Below are 13,525 nucleotides of genomic sequence, written 5' to 3'. Positions count from 1 at the left end.
GCAACGAGAACCGACTTTCTTTTAAGGTAGCAATTAATTAATGTAGACTCTAAAGGTAGCAATTGTGTGTTAAGCTTCTGTCTGAAATCTATGCAAAACAATATTCTCTGGCTCTTGTAGTTAATATGCATCAACTACTTGTGAGCATGGAATTGCTTGCTCTCAGAAGAATGGAAATGGTGCTGTGGTGCTAAACTTTCAGACTTGTAGTGCTTAGAGAATACTTTTTCTATATCAACTTTCAAAACTAATTTTATGCTTGAATCATCCTGCTAGTGGTAGAAGGGGAAACATTGTACTAGCACCTCAAAACTAATGTTTGCTACATTCTTGCCTAGCAACTTCTAAGGAAAGAATATCTAGGAGCTGGAGCTGTTCTTACCTGATCCCTTTAACATTGTCTTCACTATTCTTTTATGGGGTATAAGCTCTGGGGACCTTATGTAGCTTTCTAAAACATTGTGGCTGTAAGTGTTCATAAATCATTTGGGTTTGAATATATTTTGTTTCATGGAATTTTAGGAAAAGGTTCTGCTGAATCCTTTCATCATTAATTGAAAAAAAAAAAAGACTATTCATAGGAAAACACTTTCACAGGATATACTTTGTCTCACTTCCAGTTTATAAGCAGAATTATCATAAACTACACATAAGATCTTTCATGGTACTGAAACTGTTTCAACTTCGATTTGCAGAGCTTTGTTATATGTTTTTAGGGTGACTGCTACATTTTAAAAAATGTTTTTCTTTGATATTAGTATCTCTAATTCAGAATTACTTGCTCCTCCTCAAGAGGAGACTGCATAGTGTTGCTGGGGAGGGTAAGTACTGCCGGTCCTTATAAGTGCTTGTTAATTTGTTGACATGTTTGTTAATCTAACTACACTTGAATATGGGGTACATGGAGTTCAAGCTTGTTTTTAGATATGAGAGCAGCATATGATTTTAAGTTGCTCGTTTCCTTTGAAAATTGTGTAGGGAGGTGACTTTGGCTGGGACCTATCCAGTTCAAAACACTTAAAATGCAGCCAAAGTTACTTGATGCAACTATTTATTGGATCAAATGAGGTATTTTCCTGGGTTCTCTCTCTACTGCTATGAAAGGGAATGTAAAATCATTTAATGTCTTCTGGACTATGAGGAAGGTAGGAAGAGCCAGGGAGAAAATACCAGCTTTGCTTTAATAGTTTTTTAATAGTTTTTGTTCACAAACCAATAATTTCAATCTGTAATTTGAAATTAGTTTGAGTTACTTAAAAGAAGTATATTGTGTTTGACTAATAATGAAGGTATTGGCAAACAAAATTATATTTCTTAGAAATATTTAAATATGCCCCATTGAAAGTCATAATCAGGTGACTGCAGACTCTGAAGTAATAACATTAATAATTTGTAATGACATTGAATTGATTTATTAACTTCATAAAGTCTGATTTTTCTGCTCTGGTTCATAATTGTGCAATTGGGGAAAACTATTTGCTTAAGTAGGTCAGAGCATAAATGTGAACAGTTCTATAATGTAAATATGCATATTGTTATATAACTTTATTAAATGTTGCAATTTAGGGTGTCTTTATTAACCTAGAATATGTTGACCCTTGTTCTTGGTTGCTTGTGACATTAGAGGAAAAGTTTATCTGGGAGTACAGTCTTACTCTGGGTGTGTTTAATAAGCATGTATACTGTCTTGAAAGATTAAGCATTATTTTGATAAGTGGTCACGTTTGCATTTCAAAATTCAAAATCTGCTCTCGCATAACTTTTTACTGAGTTTTTGGGAACATGCTGAATGCACCAGAGGTTTTAATCAAAATAAGGGTTCCAGAGTTCATGAAGCAAATAGCAGCCCGTTTAGGGAGAAGGGCCTCACCTCTTCTGACTTGTAATGGATATGTGGAATGCAAACTTGAGTATTACTTTTTCTTCTCCCCCGCTTTTCAAAAGCTGGTCATAAAGGGAGACAAATTAAGAAAAAGATGGAGAAAGGACAGAAATGAAAAAGGAAATGAAAGGGGAGGGGATAGGGAAACAAAAGCTAATACATGAAATACAGAAATGAGCACAATGGGCAGAATAATGATTTTTGAGGTATAATGAGTTCAGAATCTGATGGAGGCAGGAGTACACACTTTAAGATGTCAGTTCCCAAATAAATAATTGGTTTTTAAAGTTGTATGTACCAGTAGTGTTTGGCATTGAGGATAAACGAGTGCCGTGCTACTTCCTGTAAGGAACGGTGTAGATGTGCTTCTGTGGCTTCTCCATCCCTGCCATTGTGATGCAAGGCTGCGGAGATGGCTGGAGTTCCATGGATTGGAGGGCTCTCTGGCTTGGTAAGAGGTGGGAGCTGGCCAGTCCAACCTCACACCTGCATTTCATCACCATGACCTTGAACAGTATCAACAATGCCTGGTACTGCTGTATTTCTGTAGTGTTCATTGAATAAATTGTGATTTAAAAAAATTTGGGGAGGGTCATTTATTCCTATTCTGTAATACCTTGCAATGTCTCAAACTGTGTAAGGCTGGTAATGCTGATCAGATGAGTGTTACGTGGTTATGGCTTTGTTACAAAACAGTGTACAGTTCAGCAATTCCTGATCTAGTGCTTAATAAGAGCCAGAATCAACTAGGCTGAGTGCAGAACTGCAAAACTGTCCTATCTGCTGTCACATGTATGACTCTGTACTGCTCAGATAAGGATTCTCGCCTCGAAGTAGCAGAGGGATATCTGTCTTCAAGCTACATTGCTCCCTCCCGACCTGTGCTGAGACTTGTAGGCCCTTTAATGGAAAGAATATGTATAAAACAATAAGCCTTTTAAAAAAAGCAAAGCTGATAATTTATTGTCTTCAGTGATGTTTGGTGTTGAAATAGAGACATTTGTTTTGTTGTTTTTGAGGAGCATGCTCATATGTTTACCTTGCTGGTCAGGATTTGGGTAGGATTAGCAGAAGTTTACAAGATAGAAGGCTAAACTGACTAGTCAGAGGTAAATATGGAAGAGCAGGGGATCATGGTGTGCATGATCACAGAAGGTGCTGTGATAATACCCTGGTGAGGAGGCTTGGCATCACAATTGCTGTGTTTTAAAATGGATGTAACGCTTTGTTACATTCTGGTAGTTCTTTTTTATGTGGTTGGCTTTTAAGACTAGCAGACTCATTCTACTCTGCATTCCCAGCAAGATTAAAAAGCTCCTCTCTTTCCCCAGTGTTCCTTTACATCTACAGTCTTCTGGGGGAGCTGTGAATTTTCCATTCTACTTCTTTCTTTTTTCTTCCTCATGTCTACTCTCGAATCATGTCCTCCCCTCCCTCTTTTGTGTGGGTGACGGCTTCATGCCACTGTTCTTCTTCATTGCAAAGAGTATTTTAAATTTGAAATGACTAATGGTTTCCCTGTTGCATGCATGATTCTGACAAGAAATAGTAAACATTAAGGCTGTGTTAGCACTGCTGTTGCTAAGATCAGCGGCCAAGGTGCTGCAATAACTTTGTGATATTGCATTGGCTAATGCTTGGGTCATACTTGGAAGGCTGTCTTCGCAGCTGTATGGGCTAGAAATATTTTGAAGTGATTTAAAAAAAAATAATTAAAAATACAGCCATGCTGATACCCTTTCTAACTTAACTGCATAGGATCCTCACTTAAACTTTATCTTAATGTCTTGGAAATACAGATGGTTTCAGTGGCTAAAATACAGCCCTAGGGATTGATGTTCTGAAGATAGTCAATTCTAGATGATTTAAATGAACTTAATGATTTAGCAGCCATTCAGATGTATAAACCTGATACCTACTGATTGAGATATAAACCAGCTTGATGGTCTTGGATTTTGTGGTGGAACAAGAACTGCAGTTGGAACATAGTTGAAGCATTGTAATATGAAGCAGTATGAGCAGATTAACCAGTATGCCCTCTTAGTGTATGCATACTCAGCTGTGTGTCTGTGCAGACACCGTGACAGATCAGTCCCTCATACAAACTCAATTTATACACAGTTGAGGTTGTCATTATGGGAATTTGAGGAAGAAAGGTTCCATTTTAGATGAAAATTCAAGTGTCTCACCCTAAGACAAGATATATAAACTTAAAGATGCATTGGTAACCCTGAGCGATGAAGTGAGTAATTGGATGACTTGTATAGAAGGTGTCATCCGGAGGGATTTCCAGGTGCCCTGTGGTGCTTCAGACTGAGTGCTCTGACTTTGCCACCCATATTGCCCTGAGGAGTATCTCTGCGGAGGATGTTACAATTTTGAAGGTTGTTTCTTGAAAGTGCAGTTATGGTGAAAGTCCCTAAGTTCAGTTTCAAACACGCTTGTGGGCTGGCAACATTAAAAACTGTCTTGGGTATAGAGGTGGGTAAAACCAGTTTTGTCCTAAGCTGTGATTCTCTGCTTGTGTGGAACGTAACTTTTTTGGTTTTTTGAGGAACTGTAAATATTCAAATTTTTTTTAGCAATCCTGTGTAAGCCTACATAACCAACGTTTGCAATTTCTGAGTAATTCTGGATTTTGTTACATGTAAACATCTATTTTAGCAAAGTGAACACTGAACTTAGTTATATATGTCATAGAAACTCAATTTGTTTCATGACATTGTGAGAGTTGGAGGGAGAAAGGTGCAAAAGAACAACTTTGTAAATACATAGTAGTGTCTGACTGAGCGTCCAGTCTGGGCATACCTAAAAGTCCTGGTCATTGTCCCCTTATAAATTGTTACTTTCACCTTTTCTGGAATGCTGCCTATATTGCCTCAGCTCGTCCAATATAGTATACAGGAACGGCAGCACTGGTCCTGCAGCTGAATGAACAGCCACATCATCTGTCTGTATTTGTGAATCTATGACCGTTTAAAAAATTAATTTTAATATATTGAATGCAACCTTAATTAAGGTGGTGTAGGTTCACTTTAGAAAATGACCTACCAGTAAGCAGTCCTCTTATTTTTAACCCTTATGATGCTGTTGTTTAAATTAGATTTTCTTAAAATAGTACCTGTTTTATGACCTTCCTTAAGATTAGCTGCTTAGATAAGCAGAACTTGCTAACAAATTCACACCTAGCAGCTTAGGTTTTGATTGTGAGGCTGATCTCTAGGGCATGTAATGATTTCAGGAAAACCACCAAATAAGTGTGTTACATGGGTAAAGAAAGAAATCTCTGAATGTTTGGTTCTGAAATACAGTAGTTGGAAGAGTTGCCCATTTGATCACTTAGTCCTGAGAATGACTGAAAGAATATGCTGCGCCCTCAGAAATATTTAATAACTTTTTCAGTAATTATATAGTATTCTAAATTAAACAATTGCAGATCTTGCTTCCAGCTTCAGAAGCCAGTAGATTGTGGTGGTTGTCTTCAGATCCTCATATATTGGCAATAATGAACCTTCTTCATTGACTATATGTGTTGGAGTAATGCAATATAGCCTGTTTTTAGGAATCTCAGCATATTTCCCACAAGGAAGAAGAATGTTATCACATAATGAAGTTCCTCCTGTTCAGGGAAATCTATGGGTTTTTTTAGACGTGCTCCAGTCTTCATTAATTTTGCTAGATGAAGTCAGTATCCTAGTAAGTTGGGGTATTTTGTGTATGTGTGTGTAATTGGACGCAGGGAGGGTGATGGATTTCAGACACTTTACTCAGTAGTTAATTGTTCTTCCAATTGTGTAAAAGTAGTCAAGCAAGTAGTGCTTTTTAAACTCATGTCAAAATATGTGTTAAGTGGCACTGTAGTGGAAAAACTAGCTCTTTGTTTGCATCTAGCCCCCAAAGGCTCTTTATATTGGCTTTTAGAATAGGAAAAATATCATCCATGGGCTTCTCTAAATTTTCACTTCAGAGCCCTCTTTGAAATTTAGGTAAGTTGATGAAGAAACTAGCTTCTATTCCTGATCCAGAAAGTGCTTACGCACTCAAGTAAATGTTGAATAACACCTTGAATGTCGATGAAACTAGTTTTAAATTTTTGAAGCAATAAATAAATTAACGTTTTCTGATCTTTAGAGTATAGTTAGTTTTACATATCTCTTTCTTTACTCAATTCTGTAATACTGCTACATGGAAGGAGACATACAGAAGTGTGAGATAAATGTGGTTTTTTTTCAGATGGTTTCTTTTTCAATCCTGGAGGTTTGTAATGTATCTCTCCCACAATTTAACAGTTTGATGTGTGAATTGTCCCTTTGTTCTCTTAGATTGCATCATACAAATTCAGAAAAGGAGTCTGCAGTAAACATCAGGAGGCCATTTGGTCTCTTCTCTTGTTAAAGGGTGGAATCAAATATATTTACAGTATTCCTGACAGTGGCCTGTTTTGGGGGGTCTTTGAGGATGCATTGATGATGGCAACTGTTACATCCTCCCAAGCAGTCAGTCCCAGCATTCATGTTTCTTACCATTAGGTTTTTTTAAGTCGAACATTTAACAGTTTGGGTTTCTTAGCATCTTCTGTTGCCAGATGTTCACCTAACTCTCTGAGTTAAATAGCTGGCCAACAATTTTCCTGTCTTTCTCTTTATTCTCATAAATGATAGTTGTTTTCCCTCTATACTAATTAATATTCGTATGTCATGTTGCAAATTTATTGTCTTCATTGTGCCTCTTTTTGTTGTGCTTTGCTGTTTTTTCTGTCTTTCTTTTCAATAACATAATTTATGTCCAATTTCTCCAAGTGGATCTATTACTGTGATTTTTGTTCTTTTTTGCACTTGTGCTGATTTCCTTTGAGGACATTTAATTTCCTGTGAGGAGCTGCTGACCTTTTCTTCCTTTTCTTGCTTCTCTTGTCTTCCAGAAAATCTTATGTATTGTCTACATTTATCAAATTCTGGCCTTATAAATTTGGAGTGGGGGATGTTGGTGTTACCATTCTCCCTTTTTCCCCTTTGGAGGTTCATAAACTCTTGTCTTGACTTTCTTGTATCTTACCAGATTTTTTCCAGGATATATCTGGTAAGCTAAAATGTCCTTGCACCATGTTGTGTGCTTGTGTGACTGTTGCAGAAGGGTATGCACCAGTTTTTTTTTTTGTTGTAGTTGACCAGTTCCATAATACCATCCATGAAGTTTCCTCTTTCATCAAAAACTAGGTAACTTTCAACATATCTGTCCCTCTCCTGTGCCTCAGAGTGTATGTGTAGATGCCCTTGATAGAGTTATCGGTGTACATGTTCCCACCTCCTTCATTACTAAGCTGTATTCTCTTATATTGAGTAATGTGAATTAGCTCACTGAGTTGTGACATCTGGAAATGCCACAGCCTGGAGTATAACAAAGTTTAGAGCGCATCAGTTAGCAGGGAGGCTGCTTTCTGTGATTCTGAGTAAGGCTGACGTTGCTTGTCTGAGGGATTGCAGCATATTGTTCTAACCATAAACTTTAATTTCTTTTTCTTCAGATGCTTCCAGTTTCAAACAGTATTATGTGAGCATTTAGTATTATTTGAAGGTGTAGCATGCTCCCAAATAAGATAAAGTAAGATTTATGTTAAAAAATATAAATGTTAAAATTTCTAGAATTTAGGAACAATAGCTTGTTCACTTGTGTAAAGCAAAAAGGAAAACACTGCCACTGCAATTTTGCTTGTTTAGAGTGTTTTCTGGGCATGCTGTAGCTTGGAAATCCTCAGAGCTGAAGTGGAAGCACTCTGGCCTTGCAAAGGGATCCTGACTTTGGCGATGAGTGTCCTGACTTTTCAAAGTGTATGATCCTCCAGCCCTGGGTGTCAAGTAACATTAGGGCTGTAGAAACTTTTTTCCCTTCTCTGGTTATAAAAGATGTTAGGTTAAATAACTATAATTAAAATGTCTGTCTAAATATTATTTTACCTCTCAATTCATCAAATTTAATCTTTTTCACTTAAAGTCCTACAAGTTGTTTTATTACTTTGAAGTCTTTTAAGTGAAACAAAAGAAGTTCTCACACATCTTTTATGAAAGTAGAGAAACATTCTTGGTCTGTTACATTTCCTTTCCCCTATTCTTCCCACCTTCCTTCTCTTTCTTTTCTTCTTTAACAAGGAAGAAAAACTTTTCATGCTGCTCCTGATGGCAGCAGAAAATGACCAGTGGATTCAGACTTCTTGTCTTTTCCCTCAAACCCCAAATTAAAGAATCCCTTCACTTTTTAATTAAACTTACTGATAAATAAAATGTAGCTTGTATCCAGTGCTGCTTTATATCACAAGAGGGTATTTTTAACAGTGCTTTCTACATGACACCAGTCTAAGTTATTGGCATGCTGACTCTTACTATGATAGCTGACTGATTACTAAAATAGCTTGCACGCTTTTGTTTTCAGTCTAAATATTTTCCATAACATATAGCAAGCAGGTCAATAATTGGTTTAGGTGTTGAAGGCACTGGTAAGCATGGTATATAAGAGACTGGTTTGATACTTTCAATGTTTATATAGGTTTACCTTCATGTAAAGTGCTCCATTTCTCCAGAAATTGTAACAGATTAATGCTCAAGTAAAGTACAGGGCTGTCCTAGTTTCTTCATTAATGAAAATAGTGTAATAATAGCTGAAGTGACACATCACTCTGATGGGGTGACCCATACTCCTGGCTAGCCTTTAAAGTCAGTGTTTAGGGTGTTGGATGTGTGCATAATATTTCAATAGTCTGTCAAGGACACAGACTATGTACGTATGCCCCTTTTGATGACAGCAGTTGTATATAAGAAAGCTCTGTTGCAGTGGTCTCTTTAATATAGTTTTGCAACTGAAAGTAGGGAAAAACACTCTGTAGGATCAGCTGTTTTTGTGGAGTAGTGCCTGACAGCCTCTATAGCAAGTAACTGAAACAGTTGCATTCTATTTAGATTAAAACTGGGCAAGAATTTTCAATAAATAGTAAATTAGGGAATGACTGGGTGGAAAGTTTATTATAGTCTTCAGGTTGCTTGTGAATTTGCTGTGGTACCTGTAGATAGCTTTAGATGGAAATGTTTTTTCAGTGTCTGGCTTGCCAACAAACAATAAATCACAAAATACCCTTATTAAAGAAGAATAATTAAGATATTTACAGATGCTTTTAAGGGTTAGGATTTGATTGCTTCTATTTTTGTACAGTTTGAAACATCTTCCACCAAATTACAGCTACTGAATATTTGGGGTGCTCTGCATCGTTCCTGTTAACACTGTCAGCAGGGTATGTCAGAGGTTCCTGGCACCACGATGAGAAGCTGGATAACACATGAGACAAGTAAATTTTGGAGTCTTTTGGTTCAAGAGGGCTCACTCCCAAGCTTGGAGCTGTTTTGATTTTAATAAGATGCTTCACCCTAAATTGAGTAAGAGATCTACTCGAAGCTGATTGTTAGAGCCCTCCCAGGGAAGCACAGGATCTGGCTTGGTGAATGTTTTTTTTTTAAAAAACAAACAAACCACCACAACAAAAAACAGTCCAGCTTTCATAATAGATCAAGAGGGAGCCAGAGTCAGAAAGGTGAGTGTGCTCCACCCCAGTATGCTCTTCCACTCTTTTGTGGGATACGTGGGTTCAAACTTCTTCAGGCAAAAAGAGGACTCATCTCTCCAGCATATGATGCATATCCTTGCTGTACCTCATTGGATCAAAGGGACTCCTAGCATCACATGTGCTGCCTCTTCAGCTTTTTACTGAAGGTTTTATCTTCTGTTTTCTTTTAAGTGCTTGGAGGTACAAATTTTCATTCTAGGTCTAACAATGTGTTGCTCAAAAAAAAAAAAATCCCTTTTTATTCTAAGAAAAACAGATAACAGCTGAAAATAAGGATTATTTTCAAGTTGAAAATGTACTTACTTACTTAGCGGTTCTTGACATCAATACCTGTGAAGTTTGTCACAGCCTCAGATCTCAGATTTGGTAGTTATGTTAGATGGCATGTTCATTTGTGCGTTACTGGCTTTGAAACACAAGAAAAGCATTTTAGGCTTGGAGAAAATAGGCAGGCAGCTGAAACCAAGCATACCAATAAAAAGCAAAAGAACATCACTAGAAAGAAATTATTTTTTCTGCTTAGCTTGTCTAGGTTCTATGAGCCAGTTTTCTATTGTCTGTTTAGTGTAAGACTAAAAATACTCGGTAAAGTTTTGAGTGGCAGACTTGGAGTTTATATTAGGCTGTGAGAATTAATCCTAAAATGTAGCAGGCAATGTTTCTAGTTCAGAGATGGATGCATTAATGCAGGTTCGAGACCCTCCTTTGTAATTCTGCATAGAGTTCTTGACACTGATGTTCAAGAAGGTGAATTTAAACTGGAAAAAGGTTTGGCAAAGAGCTGTGATGGTCAGAAAGATCACCTTTGAGAGGAAACAATGAACACAACCCATTTAGCTCAGCAAAATGAAGTCTGAAGAGGCATATGAATTCTTTCTATAAATACTTTGGGGAATAATAACCAGGAAAGGAAAAGAACTGTTTAAACTTAAGGACAATGTTGGCACAAGAATAGCTAGGTACAAGCTGACTGGGAAAATGTTTTGGCAGGAAATCTGAATGTTTCCAGAGCTTCTGAACTTCAGTGAGGTTTTGAGGCAACCTTCTAATTTTTCGTTTTGAGGATTTTGTCTCCATTATTTATAGTCATTTTTTAGATGGAGAATGTGGATCATTTATGACAGAATTATATAATACAATTATTCCTTATGATAGCAGGAGTTCTGAAGGTCCTTTTTCAGCCTTATTTCTTGAATCGTAAGAGTCACAGACTGCTCATAATCATAAGGGTCACAGACTGCTCTGAACCTTTGATCCATACTACACTTTGAAGACGTCTGTGATGATAATTAAGAAAAGTAATTCTGTTCAGTAGGCTTATATCTTGTGTGTAGACATCCTGGTATCTTTAGTGGCTCCTGGGGAACAGGGAGGCAACTGTGGGGGAATACAGACCTTGAAAGGTTGGAAAAATATCTTTAGTCAGATTTTGTGATGTATAGCATGTATGGCTACCAGCAGTGGTTCATTTATCCAAGGGACAGAGGTTTAAATTTTAGCCCAAACAGTATGTTTATACGACTACTAACACCACTAGTACAAAAATATATGTATATAACCTTTACTTTTTCTCTTGGTACTCATTGAGAAGGACCTTCAAAGCATATGCAAATATTTCAGTAGTTTATTTGACATCCAGTGGTAGTCTCTGTTTTCTTCCGTTGTCCTTTTAAAGTAGCAGTAACAATGCATCCTAGAAGGAATTCTGTTTTGAGAAGAAAGTAAATGTGTAGATATTTCCATGAATTATAGTCCTCCACTAAGTGTACTACAGCTAATAAATCTCATAATCCAAAGATAAAGGTCAAGAGAATAATCCTGAAGTCCATTTTGAATCTTATTTAGGTTTGTTTCTGTGCAAGGGGAGAGTGTTTTCAGAGCCATTGTGATCTAATAATTTTGTTGATACCATTTAGGGGAACTGGGATACCTTTCTTGAAAATGCTAGTAAAATGCCACTTGTTGATCTGAATGGAGAGTAGTGTAATAACCTGCATTCCACTAAATGTTAGGTAATAGTCCCTTCTGGCTTTTATGGTCTTCAGTTTTTACCAAACAACAGAAAAGGGAGGAGGGTGCGCAAAAGAAATAAAAGGAAATCCAAAAGAAAAATATGACTTCAGCTTCCTCTTCTATTCATCATCATTGAAAGAAGGGAACTTGTCCAGTTTTATCAAATAAGGAGGAAGTTGTTCTACCAGCAGGCGGTAACAACAGGTTTTGGAAAGCTATGAGAGGACTGGATGCTGCTGCATTGGTGCTGTAGAGACTGTGAGGCATATCCTTTTCTGCCATCACATGATGAGTATCTTGTGCCTCACCAGACAAAGCAAATGGGGTGGAAGGAGAAAAGGAATGCGGGCTATTCCTTTAGAGTCCAAAACTACATGTGTACCTATGTATATACCCCCAGTACAGTTACCTCCATCTCTGTTACACTGTGCGATTGTGCGGTGACTGATCTGCTCATATAATAAAGCTCTTGGCCTAAGTATATTTTAAGAATCTCAGCATAGCTAGAAAGGGAGGTTCTGTTTCACAAAATATAGAGAAACTTGCAGATTATATTTTTCGTAATCTTTCAGATGAGGAGTCAGACAAGACATAGCTATCACAGGTTGTCTTGCAATGCAAATTTGCTCATTATTTGCAGCTGATAGTAGTAAGAGAAGATTATTCTTATTTTTGATGCAGCCAACTTTAGTTCTTGTGATTTTTTCACTATTTCTGCTTCTGAATCTGCTCCCTTCCTTAAAGACACATGTGGTAATTATGTTTGCTTTGTAATCTGCCTCTCAGATGCTAGCCTGAGGTAGGTTACCTCATGTCAGACAACTTGATCTTCATAGCAGTGACTGTGGACTATATAGTAAGGAACTGTGTAGGAAACAGTCATAAAGAAAAACAAGATTAATTCAGCATGATGGTTTGTACATGTGTATAATGCTGAAGAGCAGTGCCTGAGCAAATAGCTTTGGGGAGAAATCACTTGTGCATCCTAAACTCTGTGTGTGTGTAGTGGTCACAGGTGCTCTAAATGTCAGAGATGTGCCTTGCTTCTGTCAAATTTAGTGCAGTGTGGCTGCAGTCTTCATACCAAGAATGATATATATTTATGGCCTGTGACTTACCACAAAAATTAACACCAGATTTACTTCAGGATTTGAGAGGGAGGTGCTCTGCAGTTGTGAGGGGAGGGGTTGGTGGTTCTGCAGAAATGTTAACCTGTTCGTGATCAAGAATACTCTGTCAAGTTGTTTAACTGAAACGCCTTTTTTCTAATTGTTAATATTTTTTTAAGTCTAAGAGTAAGTGAGAGCGCACTCTTCTTTGAGTAATCTACTTTGTGTCTCCTTTCTGGAAAAAGTAAATTTTGTATGCTTTTCTTCTCTGTACATCCCTGTTTATGTCAGGATTAGAAGTCTTTGTTAGAGTTGAGAGGACTGGGTATCCAGGAGCCATGTGTACTCCCTGGAGAAATTCAAGTTTGTGTGGTTTTCTCTTGTTTCATATTCATGCAGTGCTCTAGAACTGCAAAAAAACTTTGGTCCCAAAAAGTTGTATGGTTTGTCTCATTTTGTTAAAGTAGTGTATAGATTGGCACAATGTTGCTTGATAGTGGAAGTATTTCTTTGTAACTGTCACACTCATATAATTGAGACATGTTCAATTTACTAGAGATTTTGCTCCACTACTGGTCACTTTTGAGATTCTTTAAATACTGATTCGTGGAGAAAATATCCTTTCCTCAGGCAGTTCTTGGAGCTTGGAGAATGTTAATAAGTCTCCTTGTCTTCCAAGGATTTCTGATAGTTTCTTTCATGCAGTGTTAAGGACCAAAGTATTTGTTTTCAGGTGGAGAGGTGGCTACTGTGACAGGGGTGTTTTTCCCTTCTGTAAAGAGTTCCTTATGTGCAGGTGTGTAAGGCGAGGCTTCTCACAGGAGAAAGCTATTGGGTAACAGCGAGGGACATTGAACATTTAACTGTAACCAAGGAGTCTCATGGTCTGCATTAACTATTCCAGTAATCTTA

General features: G+C 37.4%; 1 protein-coding gene across 1 annotated transcript in view; it reads left to right on the top strand.

Moving 5' to 3' along the window:
- AMMECR1 (Alport syndrome, mental retardation, midface hypoplasia and elliptocytosis chromosomal region gene 1) overlaps positions 1-13,525 on the top strand; it is a 76,037-nt gene that overhangs the window by 15,446 nt on the left and 47,066 nt on the right. The window lies entirely within an intron of this gene.

The sequence above is a fragment of the Athene cunicularia genome (genome assembly GCF_003259725.1).
Source record: "Athene cunicularia isolate RWA chromosome 4 unlocalized genomic scaffold, athCun1 chr4_part3, whole genome shotgun sequence".
NCBI classification, from domain to species: domain Eukaryota; kingdom Metazoa; phylum Chordata; class Aves; order Strigiformes; family Strigidae; genus Athene; species Athene cunicularia.
Note: the sequence above shows the minus strand (reverse complement) of the source record. Positions and strands in the feature narration are given on the sequence as shown.